Here is a 19,963-nt window from a genome sequence, read left to right as displayed (position 1 = left end):
CTTGCTCTAGAAACTAGATAAAATGAATTATCTCAGTGGGAGAACTCATTGGAGACCTTAAGGAACCCCTTATTGTGTGGGTTATAGATTGGTTTCAACATAAAATACGTTGGGATGGTATTTTCAAAATATTATAGATATTTGCAGTGATCTCTGGAGGTATTTATGGTCATTGGTATAGCAAAGTATTAGCTTTTTATATGTAATGATCAAATGCATTTAAGGTACGAAAATATAATTTGGTGTAGTTAACAAATAAATTATGATTTTAAATTTATTTTGATCACTTTTGATCTTGCGAATTTAAGTGCTATTGTGTGCGAAAGAGAAACCTAGTGCTAACCCTGCTAAAAGAGTGTTTAAGGGTATTCTATGAAGTTTGTATTTTCAGTTCAATTTGTTTGTACAATATGGCTACACTGATTATTTTTGACATTTCTTTGAAACCAGCTACAATTCAAACCATCCTTTTGTGGTGACAAAGAAACATAAGGAAAGAGCTTTGTCAATGGTGTTATTGGAAATTGTATACATGGAGGATGTTAGCTCTCTTATCCATACACCCTGAATAGAGACCAGTCATATAAAATTCAATGACTTGTGGTAGAAATTGGTAGAAGATGACCTGATGATGTTCAAGAAGTAAAACAATAATATTTTGGAGTTAGGGTTGAACATTTGGAAGGAGTTCCCTAATTTTATCTATAAGAACACATGGATTTGGATAATCTTAAGCTAAATACATGGAGATGTTACTTTTTTAGAATTATTGCACATGATCATGAAGGATTCCATTAGGGCTTTGATAGGATTGTGCATTTTTGGCAAACTTTCTATTTTGAAGTTGGTGAAGAATGATACTGTTCTAGATTACCAATGAAAAATATAATGGAAGGGCTATAAGTTTTCTAGGATATCATTAATCTGAGTGTCCACTATGTTACCAAGGGTTTGGAGTACAAAATTTACTATTAGAATCATGAGGGTTCCTCCACTACCACTGCTATACACTTTGTTTATCATATGGTGATTCAAGGAGAGAATTTTGATCTTTGTGAGCTTCTAAGACAAAATATTTTGGATAATATATATAGAAAAATTAAAAGAAAGTATCCATTCAAGTATGGGTCCCTAATCATATGTCTTCCATTTATGTTCATGAATGAGATCTTGGGTGAGTAAAGTATGGAATAAGTTCATACCTATAGAAGTGAAAATAAAGAATCATATTAGAAATTTAAATACTGATATAGAAAGCATAAAACAGTGCATTTTCTAGGTGGTTTAAGAATTTTTGGGCCAATATGCAAGAAAGAAAATGCATTCTTGCCAACTTGGTCCAAAAGTATACAAATAAGATCACTTTTTGGATCAGTAAGGACCATTGCCACATTGAGGTGCTAGAGCCAGGGACTTCTTGAATACTTGATTTTCCCTATGAGATATTAGAGGAGTATGTGGAGAACAATATAGAAACCATATTATGGTTACTAGTAGATTAGAGTGCAAAGAGATCACAACAAGAAGTTTCAAAAGCTTTGTTTTTCTTCACATAATATGGCTTTAATATTTCAAACATTGTTTGTCCAATCTTTATGTTTGGATTTTATTTAAAAAATAAAAAATGCAATTCAATAAGCCCAATCCTATGTTTGATGACATCTCTACTATTTGATGAAGGATGAGTATGATCATTCAAAAATATAGTGATTAAGTTCCTAACTCCATCTTCAATCCTATTAGAATGAGGAGCTCTACACATTATTGCCCAATTCTTTTCCAATGTACTATATCTTAGCTCAGATGAAAGTGAGGATATTTGTCTTTTTTGGGACATGTTTTTATTTCTAATAGATGTCAATATCACTCTTCTTGAAATCACCTTTTCCATAGATCTAGACTATTTCCCAATTGAACCCAAACCAACCTTAACAATTTCAACAATATCTTTTTGTAGGTTAGAAAATTTCCTCTTTTTCAATGTTTTATCTACACCCAACAATTCCAATGGCTCTTTTAACTCATTATCAAGAATTTTAATTGATAATTGTTGGCCCTTTTTAAGTGTATCAAGATTCTCAAACTTAGAAATTATTTTATTTGAATTTTTATTCAGTGTCCTCCTTTTAGTATGTGTAGGTTGTTCAAAATAATATCTCAATTTCACCACATCCATTTCAATTGAATAATCTGAGTTTCTGTAATTAATTTGTCTCTTTATAGATTGAGCTAGATCCATATTCTCATTCATACTAGTAGAAGGAAGTAATATTGACCCCTCCATTTCTTGAATTTGGGTTGCCCCTTGTCCAAAATTTTCTTGAGCTTCTTTGTGTTGAGAACAAGCTACACACAAAATAAAAAAAGGAAAATAATTAATCTAAATATAGCATAAATTTAATTATAATGACTAAAAGGGATAGATGGAGAGAGATAGATAGATATAGAGAGAGAGATCGATAAGTAAAGATGTACATACTTGTTTGAGCTTGGGTTGACCCTTATCCAATATCTAGACCTTGAGCTTCTACTTGATCTTTTTCTCAACCTATAAAGAGAGTATGAGAGAAAGAGACAGAGAGACTAAACATATTTAATCAACTAAGAAGACTAAAAGGATTCAAAGAGAGAGAAATATTGTAAAAATATTTAATTACCCTTTGAAGAAGAATAAAAGAAGAGAGATAGAGAGAGAAGAAAATATGTCCATACATGTTTGAGCTTGGGCTTACCCTTCTCCAACTTGTGTAGCGTGATCTTATACATGATCTTGTGCTTGAGCTATACAGATAGTATGATAGAAACAGAGAGTGAGAGAGACTAAACATAATTAATCACATAAGAATCTGAGTAATGGAGAGTAGGAGAGTAAGAGAGTGATATCCTAAAAATATTTAATATCTTTTAAGAAGAGAGAGAGAGAGAGAGAGAGAGAGAGAGAGAGAGAGAGAGAGAGAGAGAGAGAGAGAGAGAGTCTTAATGGGAGAGACCAAAATAAATTGATCACCTAAGAAGACTAAAGGGAGAGAGAGAGAGAGAGAGAGAGAGAGAGAGAGAGAGTAAAAAAGACCTATAAAGAGCATAAGGGAGAAAGAGAGATAGACAGATCCTCAAAATCCTTAATAGTCACCTAGATTTAAGACTTGGAAAAGGGTGGAGAGAGAGAGTGTGTGTGTGTGACTCTTAAGGGAAGAGATTAAAAGTACTAAGGTGATTAGCAAGGGAGAGATAGAGAAAGAGACTAAACATATTCAATCACCTATGAAGACTTAAAGGATCTAGAGACAAAGAGACTAAACATACTTTTAAATAACCTAAGAATACTAGAGAGAGAGAGAAAGAGAGAGATATTTAATCATGTAAGCAGACTAAAGGATCTACAAAGATAGAGGGGGCCAGAGAGAGTCTTAAGTGGAGTGACTAAAAATACGTACCCACCTTTAATAAGACTAAAAGGAGAGAGAGAGAGAGAGAGAGAGAGAGAGAGAGAGAGAGAGAGAGAGAGAGAGAGAGAGAGAGAGAGAGAGAGAGAGAGAGAGAGAGAGAATATTTAATAATTACCTAAGAGTACTAAAAGTGGGGGGAGAGAGAGAGTACCTTTATTTTTAATCAGCTTCTATTTTTATTATATTTTATTATTTTGTTAATTTAAGTGGGTTGGTGAATTATAAACTGTAGAGATGCATACCTCTTTTTTTCATATGATATCTTGCCAATTCTTGTTCATGACATCTTCATTCCATTTTAAGTGAATACTTTTGTGCAATCTTATTTACCCTTTTCCTTTTATTTCCCATCTCCTTCCTTTGAAAAATGACTTTCAAAAATTCCACAACAAAAAAATTCACTTTAAAATTCCTTCTTTATGAAAAATGCGAATTAACCTTCAAATTTGATATATAAAATATGAAAAAAGAGAATCTATATTTATATGGAATCATTCATAGCCAAAAACAAATGAAAATTGGCCAATAGGGGTTTCTATCGAACCTAGACAGTTAGAAAAGGCCACGTTCAATAGAAAGTGGTCATGATGATAAAATTTGTGCCAATTGGTTTCGATAGAAATGGGGTTCGATTGAACCCATTTCTATCAAACATATGCTCTATCAAAAGTCCTTGGTTTGGGTCTCCCCCCAAACCTCTCATGGTTTCTGCAAATTTCTTGCCTTCAAAGCTCAAATTGGGTGCTCAAATAAATGAATTTTGACAAACCCAAATTCATGATGCTAGTACTCGAAGCAAACTTTCCAATGATTGTTATTTTAGTATATGTTGAGTTTATTAAGATTTTTTTTTATGTTAACGAAACATAGGTTTCACATCAAACATTAACTTCTGAGTTCAATACTTATGGAAAAAATTACAAACAATTGAAAAAAAATTCTGAAAAATATCTATGCACTAGGTATTGAAGTTGTCTTTCCAACAACACAAAATAAATTTTGATAAGTACACAATAAGTTACAAGCAACCAAATGAACATATATCAAAATTACAGTTAACTCAACTTCAAAAGTTAATAAAATACATATGAAATATTCAAGATAATGTTATTGAAACTAATTGGATTTACATTAGATATGGATGTTACAAAACTAAATTAGAAATAAAGTTATGCCTTACCAAAGGAGTATCACTTTTTTTAAATGTTGTTTTTTGTGCAAAAAAATAGTTTTCAAGGAAGATAGAAAAATGAAAATAAATTGATTGCAAAAAATTAAAAAAATATATTTTTAGAATCTAAACACAAAATTTCCTAAATCACTATCTGACATTATCTATAAATTTCTTATAGTTTAGTAGTAATAGGTGTCCAAATGTGAAGTTTTTTTCTGAAAAATGCATATTGCAGTGTCAAAGTTGGCAAAAAGGTGTAACCCACTATTGTGGGTTCACCCCTTTTCCTCTTCCTTCTAAAAAACCCTTACCATCACTACATGGTTGCTTCTAGTAAAGCCTTTGAGAACACAAGATCCTCTAAATGGAAATTGTGAAGGAAACTAGTAGCAGCTAAATGCACCTTCAAGAAAAAGTAGATTTGTGAACTTTGAAAAACTTCACTGGATTGCAACTAGCACCTTGCGATGAAGGCTTTACCATTTCAGACAACAAACCATCTCCAAAAGGAAGATATGAAATAAAAATGAAAGGGTACATTTTGACTCTTTTATTTTATTTAAAAAAAAATAGTCTTGAAAGAGGAAATAAAAAATCCCACATATTGTAACCTTAATAGTGTCCTCATTCCACATAGTCTCCCATTCGGTCTAGTTGAAAATGTTTTGAAGTATGCATATCTCTATTATACAAAATTTTATATTGTTTTCCTAATATAAATGCATTTTTGGAACTCTAACCTTAGAACATAAACATTTCTTTAATACCTAGGCTTAATTAGAAACCATAATCCCTAACTCCCAATTGGCTAGTAATAGGTCTAGGATAAAAATTGACATTTATCCTGAAATAAATTAGCAATTAAATTATATTACTTTTTAAAGAAAATTACATCTAATTATTATTTTTTAAATATAATAATTGTAAACATAAACTATATTAAAAGGTATGCATTTCATTACTTTATATCATTTTAAAATTTAAAACATACAAGTCACTTTGAGGTGGTCCAAATTGAAAAAATACACTTGCGTTAACTATTTCCTCTATAAAAGAGTCATAATTTTTAATATTCACCCAAAACCAGTTTACAAATAATACTAAGGATCAACTACTGTTTTTCTTCTTAATTAGATATTATTTTTATTATGGTCATAGTGATTTTAAATTAGTGAAGAAGTCTTGAATAGTTTCAAAGCTATATAGCTCAACATAATGAACTCATTTTGTAACTAATGTTCTCTCTTAAAACATTGATCCTCAAATAGAGGAGAGGGGATAATATCTATGTAGGGTCCAATTCTTTTTATAGCACTTACGCTTATAATATCCACTCTTGTCATATTATTTCCAATACATATTGTAAATGAATAGTTGTGTTAATAAAAAACCTAATGTTGGTCAAGACAAACTCATACTTGAACACATAAGAGCCAATGAATGTTATATATGTAATAAATATTCTTTCATTAGCAAGAGAATTTAATATGAATGTTTGGTGCTCTCACTCCTCGTGAAACCCTTGTCTTCTATCACCTGATTTTTATGTAAGGGTTTGGACCCTCTCTTGCTTTATCTAATGAAAAAAAATGAAATTAATAATATTTTATTTCAAATAAAATATCATAAATTTTTGCTATAAGTGTGCCATTTATAAAATAAGTTGCTCATTTAAATTAATTTTATATATATAAAAAAAATACTATTCTTTTTTGTATAACTACTTAGGTAGTAATGTATACGTATTAGAATATTTGATACTAATACTTGTATTTTATTATCATAAACATGAAGGATTATGAAAACAATTTTATCTTCAACTATTGATATATTTGAGCTGAATATAGGTTATATTTTAAATAATAATGTGTTTTTTTATAACAACTTTTTGTTCAACTATTTGTCCATTTCTATTAGATATAAAAGTTAGAGATAAGAAATATTTATGTCTACCAATAGGTATTTGGTGTTAAAAATAAACTATATTTAATCATAATGTATTTATTTACAATCATGTTTCATGCAAGAGACACATCTCTTCACGAGTTCTATGTATTTAAAGATATTTGTGATCCATTTATTACAATATAGAGAAAATTAATTTAGTCTCCAATTCCAAAGGAAAAATTGCATCATTTCTCACAATGATCATTGCAAATTTTAAAAGATTACTTTGATTATAAATATCACTACAAATTGGCAAATATATTTTTTGAGTGTCATTTCTATTAAGTTGACTAGTGCTCATAAGTATGGAGAATGACATCGTCAAATGAAAAATATTTTTCTTTTGGAAAAAGTCACTTGTTTTGTAAATAGAACTAGAACAAGACATCCCACATCCCATAGATGTCCATCTACAAGAAGAATTTGAAAAAAAAAAGAAGCACTGGCTTTGATAAACTTGTCTATTTGGAGTATGTTGATAGAAAATGTGTGGAATTCAACTGCACCAAAAGAATCTTGGGATGTAATCAATGCAATATTTAAACAAAATAATGATGTGCGAAAACACATGATTATAACTTAGTTATATAATCAAAGAGTGGATGGATCAATAACTAAGGATCCAACAAAAATCAAGGGTATTTTACACTGTCTTATTAATTCAAGGGAGACAATAACTGGTAAAGATTTCATCTGTATAACTAATAATAGCTTGCCAAAATCATTTGAACATTTCAAAACTACTCTTACATTGAGTGGAAAATTGGAAAACCTATAATTCAATGATCTAGAAGTCTTGTTATTGCAACATGAGGAAACATTAATAAAGATAATAAAGTTGAATTAGATGTCCATCTACAAGAAGAATTTGAAAAAAAAATGAAGCACTCGCTTTGATAAACTTGTCTATTTGGAGTATGTTGATAGAAAATGTGTGGAATTCAACTGCACCAAAAGAATCTTGGGATGTAATCACTGCAATATTTAAACAAAATAATGATGTGCGAAAACACATGATTATAACTTAGTTATATAATCAAAGAGTGGATGGATCAATAACTAAGGATCCCACAAAAATCAAGGGTATTTTACACTGTCTTATTAATTCAAGGGAGACAATAACTGGTAAAGATCTCATCTGTATAACTAATAATAGCTTGCCAAAATCATTTGAACATTTCAAAACTACTCTTACATTGAGTGGAAAATTGGAAAACCTATAATTCAATGATCTAGAAGTCTTGTTATTGCAACACGAGGAAACATTAATAAAGAAAATGAAGTTGAATTAGAAAATGCTCTTACTTTTAAGTTTGAAAAGACAAAATGCATCAAAAAAGACATTCTATTATCAATAATAATGAATAAATAAAAGGAATGGTTTTCTATTATTGCAATCATCCTGGTCATTTTTAAGAGAAATCCTTAAAAACATAACTGATATGAAGTAGACTAAGCAAAGAAGTATGATGGTTGATGCAGATATTTAAGATGATGAAAGTTAGACTATTTAAAATAGATGCCTCTAAATATATTCAAAATAATGATGTTTGGATTATTAATTTAGGAGCTATTTGCCACATGACTTGTAATATTGCTAACTTTCTAGATGTAGTAGAGTAATCAAGCGATGTGGTTACATTGGGAGATGATTGAACACAATTACATGTTTAAGGAGTTGGAAATGCTCCTCTAAATGTTCCAAGCCAAGGTAAAAAAAAGTAATGGTAATATGAAAGTTATTTTTGAAAAATGAAGTTTTGTAGTGTTCGATAGTGAGGGAATATATATATATATATATATATATATATATATATATATATATAAGGAGACCTATTTTAGTTGAAGAAAAGTCCTCTTGGGCCTTAGTTTCAATTGTTACCTCAAAAAAATAGCTATGACATGAAAGACTTTGCCATATTAACCTTTAATCACTAAAGGAAATGTTTGATAAAAAATATAGTATATAGTCTTCCACCCATCACAACAAACAAGTGGATTTGTGAAGCTTTTGTCATGAGGGAATAATATAGAGAAAATTTTGATTTTGGAAAAGCTTGGATAACCTCCAAGTAGTTGGAATTAGCTCATTTTGATCTTTGTAGATCATGAAGATAATTTCTATACAAAAATATCACTATTTTATAACATCCATTGATGAGTTCACTAAAAAGGTTTCGGTTTACTTTTTGAACAATAAATTTGACACATTTAATATTTTCAAAATAATTTGTGCATCAATTTGAAAATGAAAGTAAAAAAAAGAAATGAAATATTAAAATAAAATAATGGGGAGAATATACTTTAGAATAATTTGGTATTTTTTTGTAAACAAAAAGGAATTAAGAGCCAATTCTCAGGTCCATATACTCCATAAAAAATCAAGGAGTTGAAAGACTGAATAGAACACTTCAAGAAAAATATAAATCTATGATCAAGGCTTGTAATATTCATGACAAATTATAGGAGAAAACACTCCATAAAACAACTTATTTGATCAATCAAAGTTTGACTAATAGTTTATAAGGAATCTTTCCAAAAGAAGAATGGTTAGGAAGCAAACTAGTTGGCTCCACATCTCTTCATTGCTTCAGCTTCTGATCCACAGTCTTTTAGAGAAGCTTTAGGTGTTCCTGAGTGGGATGTTGCAATGCAAGAATAGTTTAATTCTTTGGAAAGGAATCACACATGGGATTTAGTTCCCCTTCCTAAGGGAAGAAAACTTGTTCGATGCAAGTGGATCTCTCAAAAAAAAAAATTCAGTAGATGGGTCGGTTGATAAGTATAAGGCTTGCTTGGTAGCAAAAGGTTTTTTCCAAGTTCCAAGGGCTGATTACTCTGAGACTTTTTCTCCAATTGGTAAGATGAATTCCATCTGACTTGTCCTTGCTATAGCTGCATCCTATCATTGGGAAGTTCATCAGATGGATGTGAAGAGTGCATTTCTTCATGGTGACCTTTAGGAGGAGATATACATGGAGAAGCCACATGGGTTTGTTCAGGATCCTTCACTTGTGTGTCAACTTTGAAGGTCTCTCTATGGCCTTAAATAGGCTCCTTGAGCTTCGTATGCCAAGATGGACTTATTCCTTCTAACAGTTGGTTTCACTCCTTGCCATTCTGATATGAACATTTATATTTTGCATTAGGATGAAACTCTCACATTTCTGGCTCTCTATGTTGATGACTTGTTGATCACAGGGATGCACTCATCCACCATCAAGGCAATGAAAACTACTCTACATGATAGATTCATGATGTCAAACTTGGCTCTTCTGCATTACTTCTTTGGGTTTGAGATCACTCAATTTTCTTCAGGTATCTTCCTTGCACAACCCAAGTATGCACTTGATATGCTCTCCAAATTTTTACATGGTTGATTGTAAGCCTTCACCTACTCCATTTTTGTTAGGGGTCAAACTTGAGCCTAAGTGTTATTTACCCTTGGTTGATGGCACTTTATATTGACAACTTGTTGGGAGTCTCATATATTTGACTCACATAATACTTGACATTTCATATGTTGTGGGAATGGTGATGCAGAGATTCTTGGAGTAGATCCAAATCACCTAGTTGTCTTTGTTGCTATCACCAACCCTCTAACTCCTCAAGCCCATCCAATGGTACTTGGTAAAGGTTCTGTTAGTTAGAACTTCAAGGCCTAGTCCACTTTGCCTTTCCTCTAAGGTATAGCCACTGATCTTTAACAATCAACACTTCCTATTGAGGATTCCACCTCAATCCCTAACACCACTTCCAAGTGCTCCAACAACCTCTGCAAGGATCTTAACTCTCATACTTGTTCCATGAGGGTAACATGAATTGACATAGTGTATTTGGTGTCTCAAAATGGTTTGGTCACCTTTAAACCCTTCGTCAAACCTTCCCAAGGTCACCTTGGCTATACCGGCTCCAAACAGGCCTAATCCTATTAGCCCTCCTATTATGGTTTTTAGGGCTTAGTTTCAAATATTCCTACACAAGGCCACAAATAAATTACATATATGAGTACCCTTTTCATAGTTACAAACAATATTGCAAAATGGCATTTGGGTTCTCCATACACATGCGGTATCCAAAACTGTCCTAATTTTAAGGGTTTTAGGCCTACCCGAGTGACTTGCAAACTTGATCTTAGAGGGATTCACCAATCAAAACATCTGAAAAAACCAATCATGTAATCTCATAGGATTTTCAATCAGGTCTCCAAACATGTTCCAACTTTGGCTCCGTGCTCTGAAAATGCACATCTCTTGTTGTCCTAGTCTCACCAACTCCTAGCTGTGAGCCTAAGGTATCATTGTAAAATCAACAAAAAGGTTTGAAAAACCAAAATACCTACACTAAACATATTTATAGATCCTAACCTATAATTCCACAAGATTTCAACTTGTGCCATCAGTGGATGCTCAAGTTAGAGCAATTTCTTGCTTAAACCCTAGTCTACAATGGTTTTGCACCTAGTCACAGAGAATGGTTTGAATCTCTGCAACCAGAAACAATCAAACTTACTAATCTACCTTGTTGGAAAGTATATTCAACAATACCTCACTCCCTACAAGTAGAATCTTTTGACAAGTCCATACTGGACCGTACAACACACACACAAAAAAACCAGTGAAAATGGTGTAAAACAAGGTTTTTTCCTTACAACCAAAACTTGCTTTGCATTCCAATTCCTCCAACCTGTACAATGATGTTGTCTTAGGATTTAAAAAACATGATTCAGTTGGTTAGAACCAACTTCTTGACCGCCAATGAACAAAAATGCAACTTTTACAATGTTGTAAATGTTGCTTAGCAGCTTTACATCTTTTTTCTTCCTAAGGATGCAACTTTGCACTCAAGTGTACTACAGGATCCAAAGGCCCTCTATGAAATATAGGAGACCTAAAAACAATGCATTTCACCCTATTACATTATGAACTTGTTCTAGACTAGTGCACCTATTAACAACATCAACATTACATCTTTCTAGGATATCAACATCCTGAACACAACAAAAGCTTGGACAACTCAACCATGACTTCATGGAGTCCCAAATGGTTGGTCCAGTTATTACAACATAAAAGACTTAAGAAAAAAACCAAAAACATTGCATGGAGTGATAGGTGCCCTGCACCATACTCCCTTGGGACAAAGAACTCAAGTCCCTTGAGTTAAGAGGTCTGTAATTTCCACACCATGCCAAAGTTTATCTGATTCTGACATCCACACATCCACATAGCATCTCATTTAAGTAACCCTGCCCACTTTACAAGATAATTCTTGTATACTCCTTTCCTTGTCTTCTTTAATACCTTGGTGTCCAAGATACTTTCCACCTTGTCTAGTTCACTTGGTGGCAAATCTCTCACCCAATCTTTAGTAGCCTGTGATGAAGTGTCCAACTGATGTGTTTGTGATTCTCCCTTGTATGGATAGAGATCACATTCATTAAAGATAGGAAAAATACCCAAGGTGGGAGGGAGTTCAACTTCATATGCATTTTGACCATATTTATGCACCACCTTGAGAGGCCCAATCTTCTCCATCAATAGCTTAGTAGGCTACCATTTTGGAAGTCTCTCCTTCCTTAGGTATGCTAAGACCAAATCTCCAATCTTAAATTGCACATTCCTTCTTGTTTTATCAACATTCATCTTATATTGCTCGAACTTTTGTTGTAAGGTCCATCTTAGCTGCTCTCACTTAGTAAATTAATTTCATATAAGGAGATGTCTTCAACAAAAATATACATATATTTACAAAAAAAGGTGAGGGGAAAAAGGTAATTCCAGAGATAAGAGATACATGGGTAGTGCCTAGAAAGATAAATAATAATAACAATAAAAATCGTTAAGCGATGAGAGCAATAGCAGTGGGAGGTAGAGGTAGGTCCCAATTATCCGATTTACCTCATACATCAACAAGGTTTGGGGTGATGTTAGGAACATAACACCCCTCATTCGTGTTGTCTTCTCCCTCCTCTTTATCTCTATATGCATTCCACGCTAGAGAAATAGCCAAGGCCGTCCAAGGGAACTACTTCAAGGATTGAAGCCGACCACCACCATCATCAGTTGACTTATTGCAAATATGGGTTTGTGTTGTCATTAACTGCAAAATTGGTTTCGTTGATAATAAATTTGGCCTAGATCTATGTTTAGTTGTGTTTCAAAGTACTGCAATATCACTAGATTGCTTATGTGTTCATGTGGATGTATGACGATTGACGTTGGTTGTAGTAGATGGTATAACTAATTGTCTTATGGCTTTTCCAAAGTTTTGGAGAAGTGTTCATTGGTTCATACTTGAATTTGGCTAACCATGACTATTCCGGTGAACAATCTATCAGATAGTGTTCAGAATTATGATCTATATTGTGTTGGATTGATTCATCTTGGTTTGTAGTTGAAGAATGATGTTGGTGGATGCAGATGCATGATATATCTCAATTTTTATTTTCTCATTCTATCTAGAGTTGATTTTGTGATGTTTTGAGTATTAGCTTGTGTAGTAATAGTGTGCCAGTTTGCAGGAATGCATTGCATTCCTCCACCTTCTATAGTTTTGGTGTTGTGGTTCTATGATTAGTGTTGTTGGTGTTAGGTGATGCTATATTATGCATCCACAAGTTCTTTGGAGGTCTACATTATGTTTTGAGTAAGTTTGGTTGGCCTGCATTAACAGTTCTATCCTTTGGAGCTGATCTAAGCAATTTTGAACCATGTGGTAGCATGCGGAGTTGAAGGCGTTGACTTGGCACTTATGTCAAGCCATGCTAACATGGTGTGATCCCTCACACATTATGTTTCTCCTTTCATATTGCTTTGGATATTTATTTTGGGATGACTATTTAGACTCTACACATTACATTAGGCCAACCTAATTGATATTTTTTAGGTTGTCCATGGCATATAAAAGATGAAATCTATTTGGAGGATGAGATGAGATGTATGAGTTTGATAAGAAGTACTCTATGGTGTATTATGTAAGTGTGAAGGTGTGCAAGTATAGTTGGGCAGTTATGAAGCCAGCTATAGATGTGTTAGAATAATGAATTGTAATCAAAATCTCAAATGATGTATTTCTCCACAATTTGAAAATATTGATTCATTATATTCAGATATACTATGGATTTCCCTAAAGAAGTGATCTCTAGTGTTTGTGATTCCATTGTATCTTTCTCTAAGGTTGTGTGTCTTAGTCTTGCAAGTCTAATAAAGAGCAGTGAGCTTCATTGGCCTTGAGCTTAAAAATTTGTAATCAAGTTTCATATAGTGAGATAGTTATCACCGTGGTTTTTTCCTCATTGGGTTTTCTATGTAAAAATCTTGGTGTTCATGCGTGATTTCTATTTTGTTTTCAGTTATTTATTTTTACACATGTGGCAATTGGAATCAATCATAAATAAATGGTTAAGTTGGTTAATTTTTAATATATGTTGATTCACCCCTCCCTCTTAGCATCAAGAATTGTTCAATAGTTGGTATCAGAGCAAGGTTCTTGAAGAAATATTCTAACAATTGAGGTAGACCTAGGACTTGAATACAATGTTTGAATTTGAAGATTTGGATGCTATGGAACAATATGAATGTGATACTGATGATTTTTTGCATCTTGAAGGAGAATTGAAAATTTCTCTTGTTGATTTAGATGAATATAGAGTAAAGTTCAAGAAAGCAGAAGAACATTTTGAATATGGAGACTCAGAATGCTGAGGATGAAATTAGGCTGATCAAATTTATTTATATATGAGGATGTAGGTAATTTTACCAATTAGTGTGACTTCCAATAGTCATATAGAGACACCGATTCTATTTCCTATCAGAGAGATAGGTCCTATAATCTAATTAAAAAGTGGGCCCCATTGAGGGGACTAGGGCATTGGGTGCTCTGGTCCTAGGACCAAGGCACTAGCATCCTAGTCCTCCTCGATGAGAAACCAAAATTCAGACCCAAAGAGGAGGTTACCCCTTCAAAGAGTCATTTGGTAGGTGCATATGGCATCAAAAATAGAGTTAAGACACTGAATGAACATATATAGGATATGAGGGAGAAACCCATTAAAGTAGGGGCACAAACATGAGGTGTAAATTGGTCCAATGACAAATTACGACACTACATTTAGCCCCCAATTTAACGGGAGTATGAGCCTACACAAATAATTGGTGTAAAGTAGATGAAAGAAAGGATCAACAAGGTGAATAATCACAAGGATTATAAGACATCACTAGTTTTGAGGAACCAATCCCTGAATCTTAGGGCCCTAACTCTCTCAAATGCATGCAAGGGCACACAAGACAAAAAGACAAAAAGGCAAACAAAGACAAAGAAAGACAAAAGAAAAAAGACATACAACACAAAATCTAAAGACCAAAAACAAGACCTCAAGTCAACTAGCCGAAGAGACCTTGATATCAAAATGTCTCAACCACTAATATAATTCTTGAAAAAATCCATCTCAAGAACACAAGTGATCACATAGAAGAGAAAAGCATGCATCATCCATGAACTACAAATAGAAAAATTATGAGCTCATGAGAAGAAGGAAAGAGAGAGCACATGGATACACAATCTAGATGTGTTTTTATAGGTGCTCCATGTTAGGGAGGAAAATAGGAATAGTCTAGATGTGTTCTTCTAGCTCCAATCATCCTCATGTGTGTGTGCACAAGTGATGTTTGGTTTAAAGTATATAGCATCTCATACAAGAGTTTGATTTCTTTGGTTTCGAGCATGCTTCAACCTATTTAAGACATATAATACAAATGCAAATGCCAAGGGGAGAATGTCTGGTTTCAAGAACATCTCATAAAAGAGTTTGTTTTCTATGGATTTGAGAAAGTATAACACTTTTAAGACAAATATATGCTTGGTTTCAAGGATACCCCGTGTAAGAGTTTGTTTTCTCTAACTTTAGTAATTTGCACCCGTCTACGATATATATCAATGTTGCATCTAGTTTTGGGTCTGAAGCATCTCGTATAAGAGTTTTTTTTTCTCTAGTTTTGAGTTTGAACACCCCATTTAAGACATACAAGGATATGGTAAAATATGGTACAAAGAGGATGATATGTATGCTCCCCCCCCTCCCCCCCTAAAGGTATCAACATATCCCTATTTTAATGTCTTAAGGAAGCTAGAAACAAGGATACCCGCTTTCAACACCAAGGATATATCCTTTAGAAAACAATATTCATCAATCCAAGCTAAAGAGGAAATACTCTTCAAGCAAGGATAAGATAGTTGGAAAAGAGATATCTTGCAACAAGTGTAAAGAGGATCCTTGGAGGAGAAGAGATCTTTGTTCAAAACACATCTACCTCTAAGAGGATTTTTTGAACAAATATAACATCTTCTACCAAAAGAAAGGGAATGAGAATAAGAATGCATATCTTCCTCCTATTGCTAGGTGAAAGAGATTCTTGGTGAAGGATGACACACTTTTGACCCAATGGAAAGGATTTGTTTATAATAGATATATATTTTTGCTTGAGTTTAAAAGAGGTTGTAGCCAAGAACATGCCCCTATTGCATAAGAGAAAATCCCTTAGCAAACAACAACTTTGCACAAGGAATGATATCAAATCATAAGAAAAACCACTCAAAAAAGAAAAAGTGGATCCTTAGAAAGGAAGAGAGAGATCAATGCCCCCCAAGCATAGGGACAATGAGAAGAATAACACAACCTCCAAGAAGATATTAGACACAAGTAAATGGACAATATACTCACATGAATATTCAATGTAAGAAAAGATATTAAGATAGTAAAATGCAACTCTAAGGAAGAGGCAATCCTCAAAGAGAGAAAGAGAGAGAATCTTAGAAGAAGGATCACATACTCTCACAAATATTCATTTTTGGACCATTGAGGACTAGGGTGGTGAATTTAAAATGACTTTTTGGATGGTTATTTGGATGAGGTGGTGAATTTAAGTCTTCCTTTTTGGGCGAGTGATGGGACTAATCAAGTTGCATCAAAACATGATTACAATGATGTTTTAAATTCAAATCTAATTGATGATTTTGAGCTCAATGGATGGGATATGACAATTGAGGCTCAAGATTTGTAGTTATGTGACTTGAGATGCTAGTGAAGGATGATTGCATATTTCAAAATCTCATATTATTAATGGAATATCTTGTCAAAGTTGTCCTTCACTAAAATGGGAAGCAATAAATAATTTTTATAATTGGAAAATTAATATAGAAGGTGGTGCATAGATTGTCGTTGGCTTGAACTACACCCTTGGTGGATCCAAATGTAGTATAGAGTGAGACTGAGTGACTATGGGGATGCTCTATTGACAACTCATTAGGAGAAGGATGATTGGTAATTTTTTTGCTAGGCAATTATGATTCGGAATTGAGATTGATGCCATAGATTTTTATATGGATTTGATAGCAAGGAAAGGGTATGTATCAGAGAAACATTTATTTCCAAATGATATGATGGGGTGTGTTGGGGATGATATATCCTGTTGGCAATCAAATCATTATGATCTTCCATTACCAATTCATCATGGGAGCAGCGGACTTCAAACAACTTAACTGTCATTTTGGTTTTGGGAAAACTTCAAATCTCAACACTAAATTAGTAAGAGCCAAGCTTTTGGGCAATAAATCAAATAAAATGGACATGCAGAGTACTATTGCAAGGCTAATTATTGTTGAATAGGGATATGGATACCCCTATTTATTTAACTTCTACCAAGAGATAGATGGCCTTCGTTGGAGAGATTGGAGATAAGAGACCGAAGACTAACATGTTGAAGTAGTCACCAATGAGGAAGGACCTCGAAGAGATCAATCCGGGTCACTCAGCAAGAGTAAACACAATGGAAACCTAAATATATGATGGAGGAAATGCAAAACAGATTATTTTATTGCATGAAATTTGATTACAACCAACTGGTAACATCCGCGTTATAACATACTGGCTCATAGGCTTGGTAGAATAGGTCCCAACTGAGACCTTGAATCTTATGATCTATCTTCTATGCATAGTATAGCTACCTGATTCTCTCATTGATTGCATTCTAATGCGTTATTATAAATTATATATCGATCCAAAGAATCCAGTTGACCCAAAAGGCATCAAAACCCGAAGAACAATACCTAACATGTAAAATAACAAGGTCGGCCTCCGCCAAGAGATTCCTCTAGAAAATCCAAAAGATGAAACGTAGATCACGGTAAAAGGTCGACCACATGCCAAGGAACATTGGAATCAGTGCCCAAGGCTCTGTAACCTTTGGAATGGGTTCTGGTAGATCACCTGAATATGTCCAGAAAACCGATAACAAATTACTGTCAAGTGATAACAGGAAACTGTCATGGAAACTGGTAGTGATATCTTGTCGGAAAATGATCCAAATGTGATGTGGTTTGGAAGCAAGAAAGATGATCAAGTCTTCATGTAGAAACCAACTCCATAGAATCCAGTGAGCCAAAATGAGGACACACTGAAAGGAAAACTAAAATTGCAAACAAAAAACAAAACAAAAAGGAAAATGTTTTTGGTTGATGCAAGATTGCTATGAACTGGGGATGCTCCTGCATCAGACATACAAGGTTATTGAAAAAGTGAGCCTCCTAATTTGTTGGGGTCAGAGGGAAACCAAGGCAGTCTGCCTCTGCCTGAGAAATTCAAGATGAACCTTCAATTGATCTATCCTTCAACTTCACAAGATATTCCTTATATTGACTGCTATGGGTACTACGTCCAATCGTACTATCCAAAATCTCTTCAATATGATCTAGTTCCTTCTGAGGCAACTATTTCTCCAAGTCTGCAACATTGTCCACGTTGAATTTTGGTTAATGATACTCATGAAGATCTGCAATGTTAAACACAGGTGAAATACATAGACTATCCGGTAACTCCACTTCATATGCATTTCTAGAATTGAACTTCCTCAAAATCTAGCAAGGTCCAAATTTTTTCATCTACAACTTGTTATAAGTTTCAACTGAGAATCTCTTTCTTCTCAGAGATACCATCACTTCTTTCCCAACTTCAAATTCCTTATGTCTCCTCTTCTCATCTGCCTTCTCCTTATACTTGTTGTTCATATCTTCCAAATATTGTTTAGCCTGAATATGCAATGCTGCCATATGATCTGCAAAGTCTTCTTTTGAACTCCTCTGGTATTCACTCCCAATGTATCTCAATTTGGATATACCTCTAGGATGCACTCTGGTAACAATCTCAAAAGGTGTTTTTCCAGTACTTCTATTCACTGAATTGTTGTAGGCAAAGTCTTCTTTAGCAAGGATCAAATCCCAACTTGCTATTTTATCTCCCACTAAACATCTCAACAAATTTACTAAACTCCGGTTAACAACTTTTGTTTGTCCATCAGTCTATGGATGAAAAGTATAACTAAACTTCAAATTTGTCTTCATCTTCTTCCAAAGTGTTCTCCAAAAATAGCAAATAAACTTAGTGTCTCTATCTAAAACTATGCTTTGAGGTAGTTCATGGAATCTCACCACTTCCTTGAAAAATAGGTCTGCTACATGCAATGCATTTGATGTCTTCTTACAAGGTATGAAATGAGCCATCTTCGAGAATCTATCCACTACCATAAATATAGAATCATTCCCTCTCGGTGTCTTAGGCAATCCAAGTATAAAATCCATGCTTATATCCTCGCAAGGTCTTTCCAGTACTGTCAAAAGTTTATACAATCCCACATTTATACTACTACCCTTTGCAACTTGACAAACTCTAAAACTTTGCACATATCTCTTAACATCCTTATGAATTTAGGGCCAAAATTATTTCTCACTCACCAATGCTACTATTTTGTCAATGCCAAAATGTCCAGATAAACCTCCATTGTGTTTCTCCCTTATCAGATTCTCTCTCATAGAATTCTTAGGTATGCACAACTAAAATCCTCTGAATAATATCCCATCCTAAATGAAATGATCCAACCACTTGCTTCTATCTATCGTAACTAGTTCTTTACAGGCTTTCCAAGGTTCTGCAAAATCCGGGTCCTCATCATACAAGGTCTTCAAATCTTCAAATCCTAATACTATCACTCTCATGTCTGTTAGCAAATTCCTTCTCCTACTTAATGCATCAATAACTTTGATAGATTTCCCACTATTATGCTTCAACACAAAGGTGTAACTCTACAATAGTTCTACCCATCTCATATGTCTCTGAATAAATTTACTTTGACTATTCAAATACTGCAAATCTTGATGATATGTATACAACACAAACTCCTTAGGCAACAAATAATGTCTCAACTTCTTCAATGCTTGAACTATGGCATAAAAATCCTGATCATACACTGAATATCTCCTCCAGACATCATTCAACTTCGCACTAAAATAGGTTACTACTCTATCTTCTTGACTCAAGACTACTCCTATTGCTACTCCACTTGCATCA

The sequence above is a fragment of the Cryptomeria japonica genome, chromosome 5 (genome assembly GCF_030272615.1).
Source record: "Cryptomeria japonica chromosome 5, Sugi_1.0, whole genome shotgun sequence".
NCBI lineage: Eukaryota > Viridiplantae > Streptophyta > Pinopsida > Cupressales > Cupressaceae > Cryptomeria > Cryptomeria japonica.
This window is presented reverse-complemented; position numbering follows the sequence as displayed.